Genomic DNA, 20050 nt, shown 5'->3' on the forward strand with positions numbered 1-20050 from the left:
ACAGCATGTCCAAATTAACAAACAACTAGCAGATGTGGCAAAATGGGAACAGCATCTCGGGCAAGCCCGTTTTGTCGATATTTTTTTAAGGCGGGACAAAATTTTAGGTCTGTTCACTTTAATATGTTCCTCCGTTTATTTTAAAATTGAGTAAACAAACGCTAATCTTTCAAAAATAAAGATATTTAATTACTTATAGGATCAATTAGATTGATCATAGGATGACATGTTTAGTTTGATGATCTATGTCTTTTGAATGTTTATTTTCTCAAATGTTACGGTTAATTTGTAAGTAATGATAACGTTGCACGAAGTAAAAATAGGAAAATAAAGAGATTTCGACTTAAATGTAAAATGAATTAAAAGAACTCTGGTGAAGATAAATTGGTAATTGAATAAAACTTGGTGAATCATACGTACATTCTCAGAAAACTCTTTTCTCGGTAAACGTTGGTACTTTTAGTGATATTGAGTATTTGTACAAAATTGAACACACTAAATCCTAACCAGTGTTTTAAAACCAGACCGACCACAAACCGGATAGGTAATCGGTCTGGTTAAATAGCTGGATCGGAAATGTCATTGAACCGGTGTAAACTGTAAAAACCGGAAAACCGGTGGTCTAAGTGCGTTTTTTTTATTTTAAAAAATTAAAACGACGTCGTTTTGATTATTTTAATAAAAAATTAAAATAAAAAATAAAATAAAAATAAAAAATAAAAAAATATTGCAAACACAGTTGATTTTGTTATCGATGATTTTGATATTGAAGAAAGAAATCCCAACATTGAAATAATTTTTCCTTTCTTAAAATTAAATTTAGTAGACAATGAGATTATTCTGTTATAAATTATTCCATTAGATTATGTTGCGATTAAACTTTGTTTGCAATTATACATTATATTTTTGTACTATTTTATTATGTGTGATACCTATGTTTAAAATTTGAATTTAAATTATGAACTTGTGAGTTTATTTATAATATGCTATTTTCAAAAAATTTAAGTGCTAGTTATATTTTGTAGAGACTGAATCATCTAGTTCGACAGGTTTTATACCTATATAATTTTGTTATAACAACCGGTCTATTCAATCGAGTTATCCAGTTTAACTCGTTTAGTCACGCGGTTCGACCAGTGGCCCAGTGATTCGATCAATAAACTAGTGACCCAGTACCCTCAACGGTTTGATGTCCGGTCCGGTTTTTAAAACATTGATCCTAACACTAAGATTCTAATTTATACTAACTCGAAAATAGTTTTTATCAATGGTCTCTTCCCCAGAAATCGACACATTTCGCTCGACATGTCTTCCAATTATCCCCAAATTACACGTGTCTCCTCTTTGAAACTAGATAAGGATGAAAAACAATTATCTCTTATTTAGATTTAAATTAACTTCGTCGAGAGCAACCTCAGTATTGCCTCCGTTGAATCATGACTTAAACTTAGAAAATATTTATATGTCCCATCCAATAACTTCCTCTTACACAAGGACGACTTCGACTATCATTTCTTTGCAAATTGTTCCTGTTGAAATCTCACAATACCTTCAAAGATATTGTCTTTCCTACTTATCGTAGTAAGTTAAGCTTGGCGTCGAAACTTCCAGCCAACACTGCTCTAGCCAATTTTTTTGTGGGCATGAGCTTTTTCATACAATTTTACAATTTTAGTCCTAAAAGGTTCAATGTCCGCGGGCATTCCCCATCGCACCCTCACTTTTTTGCGGAACAGTGCAAAATTTTAGACCCACATTCTCAAATATGCCTGCCTTGCCCCACCATGATTTTTCCCAGACTTTTGCGGAAAAGGGGGGACATGCTTCTTTGCCATCCATAACAACTATTACTGAGTCTACGATCAAGCAAGAAGCATATTAAGTTATAGATGTAAATAAAAAGTTTTTTTAATGTAAGTTAGAGTGGTAAAATGTGAAATGACAAAGAGGTTGAAAGTTTTATTTTTATATATTCAAACTCATTCAAATTAAAATAGTAAATAGATAAAAAAAAACATAAAAGTGAATATTATTAAATATGTTTTTATGCCGAATAAAAGGTTCAATAACCGCGACCTAGAGAATATAGTTATATTGCATCACTAGCGAAGCAAGTAAGCAATTTTGGGTTAGAGGACATGATATCTAAATCCATGATCCATCTACCGGATTCCCGCATTTCAGGTTTGAAGATCAACAAGTTGTTATAATCGTTCTACTATATAACCGTTCTACTATGAAAGTGAAATAGCAAGTGGGGTTTTTATTGGTTCCTGTGATGGGGTTATTCTTATAAATTACTCAAGAGGACTTTATCTCTTGTGTAATATCTCTTGTGACAAGTTATTGTTTGGTTTCTGAACTAAACTAATAAAAGCTCTTGTTTCGTTCGTGAGATTGTCTGTCAAAATCTCCATTTGGTTCGTGAACTTAGTCCGATGTAAAAGCTCTTGTTCGGTTTATGAGATTATCCGTTAAAATCTATTTCTGGTTTGTGATCTTAGCCACGTACAAAAGCTCTCACTTGGTTCAAATAATATCCCAGTGTAAAATCTTTTGTTTGGTTTAGAGGATAAATAATATAAAACTCTAGTTTGATTGTAATAAGGTTCATGGGCATAACCTGTGAAAGGCTTACATCTATATTAGAAACTCTCAAGAAGAAATTCTTGGGAAGAGGAGCAAGTCAGTTTGTTAGGTCGGACATTTATAAATCTCTGGTGCAGTTCTTTTAGTCGTCGTCTCTTTATTTTTCTGATTTTTGTATATTTCCGATGTATTTTCACATTTCCTTTACTCTGATTTTCTTTTCTTTACTTACTCTGTTGTCTATTCTTTGTTTGGCTTACAAAATGTTTTTTTTCTAAAAAATCATATTTATCAAAGAATTTTTTATTGAACATCATTTTTCAAACCCACCCAACTCACCTCCCCTATTGTGTATGGGCTCGCTTGTCTAACAAGTGGCATCAGAGTATAACTTTTGTTATAAGACTAATCGTCTTAGGAGGTAGAATGATGACTACAAACACTTCTGTTTTTAACAAATGTATTTTCATGAAAACACCTCCACGGTTTAATGGTGAAATGTTTGAATTTTGGAAAGCAAGAATGAAAACAATTTTTTTTGAAGAAAATGATTTTGCAATGTAGGAGTTTATCATCGATGGTCTTTTTATTCCTACTTATTGTGTCAATAATAAAGTAGTAGAACTCAATTTTAAAGCCAAGTACTTAATGTGAGTGCTTTAAGCACCAGAGATTACTTTTATGTTTTTAATTGTATTTTGGCCAAGGAAGTATAAGACACTCTTGAGATGATCTATGGAGATTTTCCTAAGATCAAACAAGAGAGAATTAACATATATATCTAGGAATATTAAACACCAAATGAACATGAATGTCATTTTCATAGATGGTGCTCAAACATTAGATTCCATAGAAATTATGTTAAAAGCTTTATATCTATTAGATATCTCGGATTCATGAATTGGGGCCATAAATCTGATCAAAACCTTCATTCAAGAGATAAAAGTGTATTCATTAAGTTTCAAGTAAAATCCAAGAAGAAGGAGATCATTAAGAAACTCGACGAAGTAATCTAGATGTTGAAAGATGAAAGAATGTATTCAATAGCATTAGAAGAATCACCATATTGATTTTTGGAAGAAAGAAATGAAGGATCGACACCATAAGTGTATGTTGAAAGAACAATCAAGATAAATGAGAAATCATATGAAGATTCACCATCCGATGGAAATGAAGAAGAAGTTTCATGCAGTAGCGTATTTTAAGAAGCTTCATCCAGCAGAATCTTCAAGAGAAATGATGGAGAGGCTTCATTAATAAAAATGTATGAAGGGATAATTCCAGTAAGAACATTTGAGTATTAATCGTCATATAAATAGGATGTAGCCTCAAGAAACCCATGAAAAGATGTATTCAACAATATACGTGACTACACGTCAAAACATTCTCATGAAGTATACTCTCAAAGAAGGGAATCTAATGAAGAGGAACACGTGTGCTTTAAATTCTCAAGAGAGGGCAATGACATGGAGGTAATAAATCTAACATATAATAAAAATTTTAGATTAAGTTTTAAGCCCGATAAAGATAATAAGAAAATTAGAAAAGAGCATTGATGGTTTTAAAGAGTCTATTGAATTTCTTGAAAATAGAAATAAAATTCTTGGTGAAGAACTAACTAATATTAGAAATCAATCTTTAAAATCAGAAATGTGAAAACTACAAATATTTAAGATATGAAGTAATCAGTTTGCATGAAACCCTAAATTCTTTTTACTAAGGATAAGTTAGATTTAATTTTGTCTAATCGAATAGCATCGTACAATAAAAATGGCTTAGCTTATAAACATAATAAATCATTTAGAAATATGTGTCATGCTAGGAAAAAAATCCAATCGTACTACTTTTAAACGCGATTTCTATGATAAGCTCGGTCATTTGGAAGCTTATTGTTATGTCAAATTAAACTAATTAAGGCGGTCTAAAGGAAATAACTCTAGACCTCTTAAAGTTAATAACACATTAGGACCCAAAAAGATTTGGGTATCAACGGTAAAAAATAGTTAATTTGTTTTGCAAGAATACTTTACGAATTTGAAGAATCTAATTTCAAATTTTAAAAAATCAGTGAAATGCATACCATAAGAAGGATGTACTTGATGATTTTGGATCAAAATGAGGCTTGGTGGTCTTGATCATCTTTGATTAAAACAAATATTTTTAATGGCTCTGATGATATTGGAACTTCATAAAAGTTTAAGGTGAAATACATTACAATGGTCATGTCTCTCTAGAGAAGATTGAGCCAACTTTCGTGAGTCGGCGGTGTGATGTCGCTCTATTTAATGGAGGAGTTTCTCAAGATACCTTAAGATATTTTTTATGTAAAACACTTGATAGAGATAAATCAGAAAACTCTAATTGAATACTTTAGCAAGTGGTTGTTAGCTTGGAAATTATAGGTGAGGGATTCGCTAAAGAATGATAGTAAACCATGTTTGAAAATGACTAAGTATGAAGAGACCCAGACTTCGATATATTAGTCATGTCAACCAAGATGGTTCGGATGACTTATTAGGATTGGTTTGGAAAAGTATCAGGAACATATCCACAAGATTATGATCACTCTCTCTTCAAAGGATGCATAAATCAGTTCTTCAAGAGGTGTCAAGTTTAACACGTCCTTTAGATGTTAGGGATTTGGTGTAATTTTAGTCTAGGAGTCAACCAGACTAATGGTATTTATACAATATAATAGAATTTGATCATAGACTCTTGACAAAGGCAAATATGGAATTTAAAGGTAACTATCAGCGTGATGGTTGGTTTGTAGCAGTTTAAATAACAAAGACACGTGGAAGCAAACTAGAATACTGAAGCCCACGCACGAGGATACATGTCAAGTTATATGGAGATGACAGTTTTCGATGGTTAACATTGTATTAGTATATAAGTTGATCTATAGAAATAAGTGTCCAAGTCACAGAGAGAAATAATTTGCGAGAAAACGTATGAGTCTGCGTCTTTTCTTTAAATTCTTTAAATCTTTTTTAATGTAAAAGCATTTACTTTAATGTCATTTACTACATTTGGTGTATGTTTTCCTCTTTCAAAGCAATTTTATCTTGTTTCGATTAGAGTTTACGTTCAATTTATCAACATTCAAACCTTTAAGTTTCAATCACAATTCACAAACACTTTTTCCTTACATTCTTTGCACATAATTGTCTTTGAGATTTTTTCTTCGAGTTTATTCTCTTAGGTGAACCAAACTCGTGATTGTTTACTAAACATACCAGTAAACAGTGGTCTTTTATGTGCTTAGTGAATTTATTTTATCATCACTAACATTTTTTATTTGAGATAAACTTACTAAGTAAGGTTACCATGCAAAAATGATATATTTAGCAAAAAGGTGAAAACTTTGTGAGAAAAGGGTGCAAAAAGAAAAAGAAAGACAAATTTCAATGACATTCAAAGCCCAAAATACATAGGAAGTTGAAGAAAGGCTACATAATTGATTAACCCTAAAATTCTAATCTATTAGGCACTTTTTAAAATTCAAAGTTCACGCACTTTAATCCATTAACCCTAATGACTTAATCGATTATGTCCTTAATACATGTGCTCCACCATTAATCAATCATTAGGATTAATGACATTAATTGCTTTAATCAATTATAAGGTCTTATAATTGCTTATCTTAGGCTTACATATAGAGGTATTTCGCTCTCCCTTATCTCACCTCATCTTGTATTCTTTTCTTCTCCTTATTTCTCTTTAATTTTTGTGTTTTTTCAAACTTATGTGAGTTATACTCTTGTTCTTCATCCATCATCATGGCACTAATAAGGGTTAGAACATCCATAAGTTCTTCTTCCCCAAAACTGTTTTTCAAAAGACTTATTGTCATACCCCAAAATTTGCCCATCATATTTATTCATATTTCATTCCATCTGACTTTCAAATGCCCTAAGATGTACAAGAAGAAAGCATGCAGCCTCTCTCCTAAGCAACAGCCTCCAAAATAGGGCTGATCGTAATCATCAAGAAAATGTCAAAAAAACACAAAAGGACAAGTCGGCTCAAATTTGGAAAATACACAAGTGTCAATTCAAATAATTTAGAGATTATTCACTAATGGGTCTACCATTTGAATACTAAATTGGCCTATGATCTTAAAGAAGACCCGTAAATCAATTCATTTATTTTTAACCCTTATTTATATTTATTTGGTTTTTTATTTAAAAATCAAATAAGTTAAATACAAAGTAAATGAAGTAATTGTCATGATTTTGGGCTTGATCAAAATTAAGGCCCAAAGAGTAATCCTTGAGGTCCATGAGCTAAATCTTATTTATTTTATGATTTTATTTTTAGATTGATTGGTGTAAATTCAAACAAAATAAAAAGAAATCATGAATTAAATAAATAAATAAAAAAGGAGAGATTGCATATCAATGCTGAGTCATAATGCTGATTCATCCCAATCAAAAGGAAAAGGCTGCAAAACGTGAAAAGAATGCAGGAGACCAAATTGGAAAAAATTGATATGAACTCAAAATCAAATCTCACAGATTGCAAGGATACGGTCCAATTCTTCACCTTAATTATATCCCTTATAAATGGTAAATCGTTCCAGACCGCAGGGAGAGGTTTTTGGACGGCAGGTAGAGGAACCATCCTTCAAGCTCAAAAATCGTAAATTCATGTGCCATGACAGAAGGATTTTAAGAGGAATTCAGGCTTTCCCACGCGTATGAAAAGACTCCTCGCGCTCTTCTGAAGCCAACCGAACCACCACCATTGCTTGCAGCATTCGAAATCGCTAGAAAAAAAGTCACGGTTTGTTCAAGAATTTCCAAATTTCGATTTCAATAATTCGCACATATTTAACGTAATTCGATGACATAATTGTGTTCCTAGTGCTATTTCGAAACTGTCTGTATGGTTTAATTCAAGTTTGAGTGCAGGTATCAAGATTTGCCATTGATAGGTTTACAAAGCTTCAAATTAGGGGGTTCTTGAATTAAGCGAAATTTGCCTAAACCGTGGCCGCCAATGGTTTTGTGAGGGCATATACTATCGATTGGTACTATTTTATTGCGTTAATTGGTGTCGATTTACAGGTTATAAGGGAGGAAGCATACGACAACGGCGAAAAACCGTGGGCAAATCTCTGTGAATTCGCAAGGAAAGAGATGAAGGAGCCAGCGCGCGGTTTTCCAGATTTTTGAAATATATTATTGTTTATCTTAGTCTCGTTTCCCTCACTTGACAACATCAACACGCAGCTCTACTGGTTAAAGCTTATGGGCATTCAGCGTGAGGGCCTGGGTTCGAACCCTACCCTCCACGCTACTATTTTCATTATTCGCACAGTGTGCGCGCCCACATCACGACTATGGTGCGTCACCATTTACTGACCATGAGATCTCTGCAGAATCAGATCTGACGCACGCCAAGGCAAAAGCTCACCATAGACCTTCACTAATGCACCACACCTGATCGAAAGATAAGTTTTCTATAACTTTTTTTTTATTTATTTTTATTACATAATCTATTTTTTATTTATATATATATATATATATACCTTGTTTGATTTTTTTTTTAATAACAAAGTTTTTTTTTAACAATCTTTTTTTTATTATTAATATAAGTTATTTATTTTATTTGTAAACTTAATAATATACTTATTTTCTTTCTTTATTTAAATAAATTCTTATATTCATAATATTTATTTTCTTATTTATTTATTATATATTTATTATTTGTAATATTTATTTCATATATCTATTTATTATATTTTTATTTATTTGTTTTCTTTTATATTTAAAATACTTATATATTCAAAAGTTCATATTTATTTCATAAAAATTCATAAAAAATATTTTTTCACTCGATTTTATTTTTTTATCCCGATTTTATTAATTAGGTCGCAAGACCAATAATTAATTAAATCATTTGTATTTTCCTATTTAATTCATACCCTAATCAGGGTTTACGAAGATCATTCCATGCACTGAGAAATTCTTTTTTCTATGCCTTTTCAGGGTTATTCTACAAGTACCTTTCGACTATGTGCCACGTCAAGCCAAAAGCTAAGTCCTATTTCGTATTTACTTTAAATAATCATTCTATTTTAATTTTGTTTTTTTTTCAAATTAGGGTTAAAATTTGATTGCCATTGAATTAGCCATACACTCAGTGCTTGCTTCTTCTGTCATTTCTCAGATGGTCAGAGTCAATGCTTCATACACGAGGCAAACCTTTGCCCATCAACCTTCCAGTCGAAGCTAAGTGTTTTTACCCTTTTCTCGTACTTTTACTTTTGTTGATTAGGGTTAACCTTGTTTATGGCTGAACCGATAATGCACTCACCCCTTCTTTTGTTTATTCTTTTTTCCAATCTTCAGGGTTTGTCAATTGCCAAAGCTACGAGTATCGGTAACCCTAAATCCTAACTCTATTATATTTTTGCTTTTATTTATATCCCGCTGGTTTCAATTCCCCTCTCCTCCGCTGGTTACAATTTCCCTTCACCATTATTACTGTTAATATCTATTGCGTGGTTAGTAATCCTAGGGAGTGCAAGTCTTGAATTGAATTAGGATAACTAATTATAAGATAATATAATGAATTAACCACGTGATTGGTGCACACACGCACACTTTTGAGGTAACCTCTTTGTTGCCTGTTGCCTGTTGCCTTGTTGCCTTGTGTTGTTTTGCAGAATAGCCAGTCCCTCGAATACGAGGATACCTTAGCCAGTTGCCTCGATTAAGATCATGGTCCCTAATGATGCTGCCTTCGATATGCATGATCTCGACCCTCGAAAGTTGCCTACGAAAAGGCTAAGGTATCCTCTGGCTGCCTATGAAATGCTATTCTGATCATTCCCTTAGACTACCTGCCTCTCTATGGCATGGGTCAGTCTTATGGCGAATGATAATGCGATGACCCTTCAACCTCCAAACGAAAGGCTTCCTGCCCTCTTATGGCAAGGATAGATCCTTTCATCCTGAAAGGCTAAAAGAAACATATCATCTAAGTTTAAGGTAATTGCCCCTAATTGCTTTGCCTTGCTCTAAAATTTTATATTCTTTCTCATAATCCTTCAAAAGGGCTACGCTCATTTACGAGCTAAAGTCCCTATATTTTTCATCTACTTTTCTAAAAATTTCAAACAAAGAGCAAAGCAATTAAGAGCCCATGGAAAACCATGGATACAAAGGGTGCCTTACACCTTCCCTTTGCATAATTACCCCCGAACCCTATTTTATTTAAAAGGTTTTTCCTGTTTCTTTTAGCCTTTCTAACTTGTTTGGATAAAATAAAAGTCGGTGGCGACTCTTGCTTAACCGCGACATTTCGATTATAAAAGTCAGTTCACCGTGTTACAGAACTGGCGACTCTGCTGGGGACAAATTTCGATAAAAGAGGGGTTACCTTAAAAGTTTAGGATTCACCTTAAATGTTTTCTATTGTTTGCTTTGTTTGCTTTAATTTTGCAGGGCTGTTTTGGGTATTTTGCTGTGTGAAAGATCCTAACCCGGATTTGAGTACCTTAGGTATATGGCATGAGATCAAGGAGACTGCACAGCGTATACTGATGTGGTTGATCTGATGGCCATCGTTAGTGTGACACATTGGTTTGTCCTGGTGTTCCTTGGGATCCGACCTGAGGAAATGCTTGGCTGCCGTGTGGTGTCATTAAGCACTAATTTACCCTTAGAACCTTAGTCGAACTTGACTTTAGCCTATTAGAAAGTAGCGAGATGGCTGGCTTTGGTTCCGACCGAAGTTGGTTGATACTCGAAGCTACACTCATATGGACTGGACTTTCAGGACCTTTTCGGTTGGCGATTCGATTGCCGAACTGAGATAAGTGCCTTCGAGAAAGGTCAATGATATGAGCTCCCTAGAACCCGATCTTTATATAGGACAGGTTGGAACCAACTAAACTTCAGGGGGAGGGTACATACCTCTGGACCACGTGCAAGCCTAACCTTAAGGAAAAATTGTGTGACTTGTGTCATACCCCAAAATTTGCCCGCATATATTTTCATGTCATTTTATTTCAAATAATTGACATAGCCCGACCGGTAAGGAAGTAAGGCTTGCAAGTGCAAGGTCCCGGGTTCAAATTCCACCTCTAACATTTTTCCTTCTAACAGTTTTAATTTTATTTTTATTTTATAATAAAAAAAAAACACAAAAAATAAGTTTTTTATTAATTAAAAAATATTTTCCTATTTTATTTATTTATTATTTAAAAAAAATGTTTTTTAACTTTTTCCCATTTTAATCCAAAAAATAACCAAAAATAAAAAGATTAAAAAAGATTTAGTTTTCCTCACTATTTTAGGTAAAAATTTGTAGCTTAATAATTATTTAAAATAATTTTAAAACCTTAAAATTAAATAATATTTGATTTTTTGAGTTTTATTATTTTAATTAATTGAGTGATTTCCTTCCATTTTAATTTTAACCTAATTCATTAGTATAAATAGTACACACTCTACACTATTAGAGGGGGGACTTTTCCACAATCCTAACCTATTTTCTCCGACAACTAACCCTATTCACAAAAACCATCTTCCACATTTAACTTTTCTTTCACGTATAGAACAATCATAACAATCATCTCTCACGTACAAATTCTCTGACCACTTTTCCAATCCTTATTTTTTCCTTTCACTCACCTAACCGACACATACAGTTTTATTCGCATTCATAAAACTCTTCCATTCACAGTAAATACAATATATATTTTTTTCATACCTAACACAACAAACCCTTATACTCTCATTCTCAAAATCATACCATCTTCATCACCATTCTTATCACAACTTTGTCACCGTAACAAAAGTTCTAAACCGCTAACTTCAATGCACTTCACCATAAACCTTCAATCACCTGCACAAAAACGACAACACCAATCAATCCGCCATATCGCAACAGCCGCGCATCACCTTCATAGCAATCCAAACAACTAATCTTCATCACATTCGACCTCAGCAAAAGGCAATCAACTGAAACGATTTCACCGAGCCAACATCATCATCTACATATCACAAAGCCGCAACAGCTTCTCGACGTAACATCGTCACTCAACACCACCGATACTGTGACTAGGCCAAAGTTTCTTTATTCAACTCATCTTCAAAACAACAACTGTACATCAACTTCAGCCAACGTAAGAACAACAACACATCAGTAATAACATTCAGCATCGAGAAGAAAGAGAAGAAGTTTGGAACAGAGCCAAATCAGGACATACAGTTGAAATTTTACCAATTCAACATCACAGTCTATCATTAACATCATTTGCAAATTGAAGCCTCACATTCATCCTCTAACTATTTCACAACGAATGCGAAGTGAAACCGATCCAGAATCATTCGTAATATCTCAACAACAAACAACAACAATCGGAACAGACATCTCCATCGATTCACACAACATCACCACCGTGCAGATTCACAGATATAGACTCGGCAACAATTCGACGGCCTCACCTCCTTCATCGTCCGATCCAACAAGCGGCAACACCGCAACCGCACGCCGTTGACGAGATCGACGCCGCTCCCCAATCGCGCGACCGTAGCAAGCCGCGGATCCAGCTCCGGCCTCCCTTCCGCCGGCAACTGAGGCCATGTCTCCCGCCGTCGGATCTCACATCGTGTGTAAGTCTTTGTGTTCTTAGTTTTTCCTATATGTGTTGCTTCCATGATCTTGCTCTAGATTGAACATATAGATGATGTGTGGGATTGATTGATATGAGAAAGAGAGGAGAAGAGAGTCTGGTTCTGGGGTTTGACATGAAAATAAGATTTAGAGGAGAAGAGAATGCTTTTCTCTCTTTCTCTCTACGGATGAGTGTATGTAGTGTGGTTTTCTTTTTTTGCTTTTTTTATTTTTTCCCCTTGCCATATGTCAACGTTTGAGTGGTCAAAAGTTTTACAGATAAAACCAAAGGAGATGCTTTTCACTAATGACATATCATGTTTGTTTGTTTTCCTTGTAATGTTTTTTATCTTAAATTAAATAAATAAATACTTAATTGCATTTTTTAGAATAATTAAATTGGTTTATTAAAAATATTAAATCTTAAAAAAAAACATTCTAATTACTCTTCAGAACTTAATGTTTAATTTTATATGATTAATATGTGCGAGTATTGTCATCATTTTATTGTACATTATTCGGTGTTTTCTTCTGTCCTTTCCTGTTTATTGCGAGGTACCTTCGAGCGGTTTATATATTCTCGTGAATATTTACAAATCCGCCCTCAATCTCCTCTACTGGATCTCAGTAATTCCATATCTAAAGGACCAGAACGCCATAGACATCCGACTACCAACCATATCAGATCAAAGCTAAGTCTTTTACATATTTGTTTAATTTTCCTTTTGCCATTTTTTTATTAGGGTTAACCCTAAATTATCAATGAATCGATAATGCACTCACTTCCCTTTGGTTTCTATTTTTCCCACCTTTTCAGGGTTTGTCGACTGCCAAAGCTACGAGTATTGGTAACCCTAAACCCTGATTTAAATTATTACTTATGTCAAACCCTGATAAGGGATCCGCTGGTTACAATTTCCCGCCCCCTTTATTGCTTTATATTATTGTGTGGTTAGTAATTTAGGGAGTGCAAGATTGTAATTAACCTAGAATCACTAATTTACAAGATAATATATTGAATTAACCACGTGATTGTTGCACACACGCACCCTTTTGGGGTAACCTCTCTGTTGCCTTGTTGCCTGTTGCCTGTTGCCTTTGTGTTTTTGCAGAATAAGCTATGTCCCTCGAATTTGAGGATACCTTAGCCATGCTGCCTCGATAATAAAAGGTCATGCGACCCTAAATGATGCTGCCTTCGATACACAATTATGACCTCGACCCTCGGATGTTGCCTACGGAAAATGGCTGAGGTATCTTCTGGTTGCCTAACGGAAAAATGGCTTATTCTGATCCTTGCCTTAGACTATCTGCCCTTCTAAGGCATGGGACAGTTTTATGGCAAAGGATGCTTCGACGACCCTTCAACCTCCAAACGAAAGGCTTCCTGCCCTCTAATGGCAAGGATAGACTCTTTCATTCTGAAAGGCTAAAAAGAGACCTATCATCTGAGTTTAAGGTAATTGCCCCTAATTGCCTTGCAATGCTCAAACTTTCATTATATTCTTTCTCATAATTTTTCAAAAGGGCTACGCTCATTTACGAGCTAAAGTCCCTATCTCTTTCATCTACATTTTCTAAACAAACGAGCAAGCAAAGCAATTAAGAGCCCATGGAAAACCATGGATGTAAAGGGTGCCTTACACCTTCCCTTTGCATAAATTACCCCCCGAACTTAGATTTCTTTAAAAAGGTTTTTTTCTGTTTCTTTTTGCCTTTCTGATTTAGTTTGGATAAAATAAAAGTCGGTGGCGACTCTTGCTTAACCGCGACATTTCGATTAATAAAAAGTCAGTTCACCGTATTACAGAACTGGCGACTCTGCTGGGGATCAAAATTCGATAAAAGAGGGGTTACCTTAAAAGTTTAGGATTCACTTAAATGTTTTCTATTGTTTGCTTTGTTTGTTTTATCTTTCAGGGGCATTTTGGGAAAATTGAAGGACGAATCCTATTCCCGGATTCAAGAACACTTAAGATTAGGAGTGGCATAGTCATGGCGACCTCTTTCACATATGTGGGAGATGAGTCAATATGAAGTTCACGCTTGAGTTAGGACTCCATAGCATATGCACACCTTTCTCAAATGAGGGGGGTCTATGTATGTGTCTGTGGGTGTGCCGGAGCTCAAGGACCTTTAGTTACCCTTAACCCATCCTGGCCTTTAGGAACGTAGTGGGGGGACTACCCTTGACAAATGTTAAGGACTAGTCGCTACCCGATACTACAATTCAGATAGGTTCTTTCTCAAAGTATCATTGCATGGTGCGAATGCATCATGTCCAAGGGTGCTTTAGAAGGGCTGACAATTCTGGATAACTTGTAGAACCCGTTGCTGAAATCTCCTTATCCATAGAAATACCCTTGGGAAGGACACCTGATCAGACTCCATGCAAGCCTTAAGTCAAAAAATTGTGTGACTTGTGTGACTTGTTTGTGTTTGCTACTAACCTTTGTTCTTTGCAGGTTTTGTTAAAAGGACGTGTTTGCCCTTACTATCTCACACTATGCCTAATGAATTGCATTCGCATAACATTCATGACATCATGACATCATAAGCATAACATGATTTAACTAACCCTTTCAAGGATCTTAGGGATTTAGGGCGCACAATTTCAGGTGCCATTATCAAGGACTAAATTCCTATCAAGGGGCAAGAGGATTTATTTTCCTCTGGCCAATCATCTTCCAATTCAGAGACACGATACCTATCAAGGGGCAAGAGGATTTATTTTTCTCTAGCCATACGCTTTCAAATTCAAAATTACAAGTATCTCGAATCAGAGGCTATGACCCACTGGATATGGTGAGCTTGATTCTCAAAGAAGGGCACTCACAGACGAAAGTCAGATTTCTTCAGACAAAGACGCAACCAAACCATTTTCTAATGTTGCTAACTAAATTCCTGAAGATCCTTGAAAAGATTTCATTTACATTCATAAACATCACATAAAACTAACTTTTCCTTTCAGGTCGACCAACTAGTCAAACAAATACCATCAACAAATCAGTCCTAATCAGATATACATTCCGGAAGCTCGAACCCCGGACATTCTGAAACATTCTTATCAGATACACATTCCGGAAGCTCGAACCCCGGATACTCTGAATCTCTACACCAGTTATACAACAACGACGCAAGCCAGATGCACCTAAGCGTCAACTCACAAAGATCAATATGTCACTGGCTCAAGCATTACAACACCTGTTGAAGTAAAAGTTGATCACTTTAAAGGATCCCCCTAAGAATCCTAGTACTTCTGCGCGTAGCTATAATCCTATTGTGAGGTGTGCGTATCATTCCAACATTCCTGGACATTACACAAACAATTACTGGACATTGGAGAATAAGATTCAAGATCTGATCAATGACGGAGAGGTCAAATTCAACCCTCCTGAAAACGTTTGTGGTGATCACCGCTCCTATGCCTAGTCATGACAAGACTGATTAACATCAAGACGGACGAACTTTTAGAGCATTAGATCTACTCTCGTTTGCAAGTCCCTGTTCTGTTTGTTTAAACATTTGACTCATGATAGACATTATCTGTTCTAATAATCATCATCAGTGCATTGCATATGTTTGTCTTGAATAAATTATTTCGCTACCACTCATTTTTAAATTACATCTTTACTTTGCATATGTTTTGTGATATTTAACTCTCGCTAAAGCTGTGAACCTTTTAAGGGAGGATGACGAAAATGATACCGCAACCTCATACAATATGCTTTTGAGCGGACTATGCTGACGATGTACAGGCATTGTTTCAATTCCCAAACAGTGGAGATATAAGGATGTTAATCCCTCGTCAACCCCTTTGAGCCTAAGAAGTAGAAGTTTCTTTCTTGTACTAATTAAAACCCTTAATCATAACCTGGGGCAGGGTAGTTCTCAGTTAATTTGGCTGTGCATTCTATTTTAAGAGAATAATTCAGTACACCTTTCAACAAAGGTTTCAATCACAAGCGTTCATCCGCACACATCAAAGAAGTGTTGGAGATGTCAATCAAAAGCCAATGATGGTTCATCAATCATTAAGCAAGGCAGTCAATATCTTTCAAAAAGAAAAAAAAATGAAAAAACATATATACAAAGAAAAGCCTGCTAAGTCAAAAATCAAAAAGATGACTTAGGCAAAAATCAAGGCATCCCGCTGACTGTAAGCTCACAATAGACAGTTCAGGCAAAAGTTAAGGATATCAAAAAGATGAAAAAAGAGAAATTCTTGCACAACACAAAGTTGTGACTACCAAAAGGAAGAAATGATTGCCATATCAGAAGTTCTCATTACTTGCGAACCATCAATATTATCGAAGGCGCAAATCCATAGATCTCTTGGAACTTGAATGCATAAGTCGAATTAACTGAGCTTAGGATCGAAGAACATCACGAAGAGGGGTGGGTACAAATAAACTTTGAGCCTTTATCCTTTGTTTCTTAAACCGTGAACCAAGCCACGTTACAACCTTTGAAAGTCCTAATTGAAACATGGTTAGTTCGAAAGCATACTGTTACCAAAAAGGTATCCTGACTCCTTAAGGTTTACCATAAATGCCAAGTTGATGTCATGTTTTTACAAACGACATGTTGTTATAAATATCATGTTCTTACAAATGTCATGTTTTTACATCTCATGCTTTAATGTTTTTCAAAAACTCAAGACAAACGTATGCATTGCATCTCATGAACTCATTATTAAACAAATTTTGCTACATAATTTCAAATGTTAGCAACAGAGAGAATTTGCACAGGATACAACTAATGACTGAAAGTTATCCCGACAGACAATATTACTCCAAGAAGCAATGTCTCCTACGTATACAAGGGGGCATGACACGTTTTTCCCAATCAATCTGGGGCAATCAAGTCAAGATTCCAAGAATCTCTCAAAAGCCAAACAGTCAGGGGCATCATCCTAAGTTTACGATTACTAGGGGCATGTCACCTATAGTATACACTTCATAAAGTCCTCGGGAGGTGAATCTCTTCAAGTTCCTACTAGCAGGGGGCAAAGTATACAAGGCATGTTCAACGCTTCGATCAAAATTCATTGGTGTTTTCCAATCAATATGAGTCCAGGAATGACAAGTGCTATAATCACTAGGGGAAATGTTCAAGGCATCCATGCTTCTCCATAGAGTCGACTTCACGAGAATCATATCCCCACAGAGCAACTCTCAAGAAGATATCTTCAAACATACTCGTCCCGACAAAGACATGACTCCCCAACAGAGTTTACATCTTCAATACTTTGCTCTTCTCCAACATGGTTTACTAATATCTTTCATCCCCAGTCCGGGTCCATCAAATTACTGATCATCCCCAAGCGGAAACCATGAATCCCCAGCTGAGCATCCTCAAGACGAAATCAAACATCAAAAACACAAAGACCTGGAGATTTATTTTCTCGACGAAGATAACATAAATCATATTCGCATACCACATGACACAAACATACATCGCATACATCACTGCATAACAAATCCATAACATATGAAGTTTCTCATTTATTTTGAGATACTCATTACATAAACACATGCATCATGACATAAGAAAACTAACCTCTACTTTTCAGGATACTACTACCTCTATTTTCAAGTATTAAGTCGACACCTTTGACGGTTCCTTAATATATCAAGAGTTAAGTCGACACCTTTGACGGTTCCTTAACAACACACTTCAGATATAAGTCGATACCTTTGACGGTTCCTTATACAATCTATCTACATATCTGAGTCGATACCTTTGACGGTGCCTCAATGATAGGCTTCAGAGTTAAGTCGATACCTTTGACGGTTCCTTAACAACCCACATCAAGAGTTAAGTCGACACCTTTGACGATTCCTTAACGACATACTTCAGATATAAGTCGACACCTTTGACGGTTCCTTATACAATCTATCCGCATATCTGAGTCGATACCTTTGACGGTGCCTCAACAATATGCTTCGAATTTAAGTCGATACCTTTGACGGTTCCTTAAATAACCCAACACAGATTTGAGTCGATACCTTTGACGGTTCCTCAACATTCAAAAGAGGGAAGACAGCAAAAGCAGAAATTGCGTAACAATCTATACTCCAACAACTATCAGATGGCATCTACAAGCCCATCTCCGACAAAAGTCCCTGCTTCAAATAGGGCAAATTTCTTGGTATTCTTGTGTTCAATCATCTCCAACCTTCAGATACCGACTGACATACAGACCACTCTACATCTTCAGGTTTAAGATAATTGAACAGGGACAGCTGTCATACCCCAAAATTTGCCCGCATATATTTTCATGTCATTTTATTTCAAATAATTGACATAGCCCGACCGGTAAGGAAGTAAGGCTTGCAAGTGCAAGGTCCCGGGTTCAAATTCCACCTCTAACATTTTTCCTTCTAACAGTTTTAATTTTATTTTTATTTTATAATAAAAAAAAAACACAAAAAATAAGTTTTTTATTAATTAAAAAATATTTTCCTATTTTATTTATTTATTATTTAAAAAAAATGTTTTTTAACTTTTTCCCATTTTAATCCAAAAAATAACCAAAAATAAAAAGATTAAAAAAGATTTAGTTTTCCTCACTATTTTAGGTAAAAATTTGTAGCTTAATAATTATTTAAAATAATTTTAAAACCTTAAAATTAAATAATATTTGATTTTTTGAGTTTTATTACTAGTGTCTTACCCGTGCGTTCGCACGGGTACCCGTCGTTTTCGCGCATTGTGATTGGGGAAATAAAAGATGATAGGAAAAATATTATTTTGTTCAATATAAATATTATTGTAGAAGTAAATATCCTAAAAACAAATGCGTAAAATATAGAAATTTGTTTTCAATAGGTTGGGCCAAAGTTCGGGATATATTGATTAATAAACATTATTTTCCGCTTAATATTCAATATTTCGATCAGTAACTTTATGTTCCCGCTAATATTCAATATTTTGACCAGTAACTCATGTTCTCGTTAATATTGAATATTTTATTCAGTAAGTTCATGTTCCCGTTAAAAGTCAATATTCTGATCAGTAAGTTCATGTTCTCGTTAATAGTCAATATTCATTATTTTGATCAGTAACTCCCTATTCCCGTTAATATTCCAAATTTGTTCCCGTTAATATTTAATATTTTGATCAATAGCTTCATGTTCCCGTTAATATTCATTATTTTAATCAGTAAGTCCGCGTTCCCGTTAATATTAATTATTTTGATCAATAACTTCGTGTTCCCGTTAATATTTTAAATTTGTTCTGTTAATATTTTTATCAGTAACTTAATGTTTTTTTAATATTCAAACAATTATCAGTAATTTCGTGTTCTCGTTAATATTTCATTATTTTGTCAATTACTCCATGTTCCCGTTAATATTTCAATATTTTGATCAGTAACTTCATGTTCTCGTTAATATTTCAATATTTTGTCAATTACTCCATGTTCCCGTTAATATTTCAATATTTTGATCAGTAACTTCATGTTCTCGTTAATATTTCAATATTTTGTCAATTACTCCATGTTCCCGTTAATATTTCAATATTTTGATCAATAACTTCATGTTCCCGTTAATATTCGTTATTTTGATCAGTAATTTAACATTCCCGTTAATATTCAATATTTTGATCTTTAACTTCATGTCCCCGTCAATATTAAATAATTAAAATTAATTTACAAATTAAATATGTTATTTCATATATAAAATATTTGAATCAATCGTATAATTATTTCTATATATAAATAATTTTGTTTTGGAATTATGTATAAAAAAATTTAAATCAATAGTAAACTTAATCTTATTATTATTTAATATATAATTAAATGTGTTAATATCAGTATCATATAAGT

Source organism: Vicia villosa, unplaced genomic scaffold, assembly GCF_029867415.1.
Source record: "Vicia villosa cultivar HV-30 ecotype Madison, WI unplaced genomic scaffold, Vvil1.0 scaffold7, whole genome shotgun sequence".
Taxonomy (NCBI): Eukaryota; Viridiplantae; Streptophyta; class Magnoliopsida; order Fabales; family Fabaceae; genus Vicia; species Vicia villosa.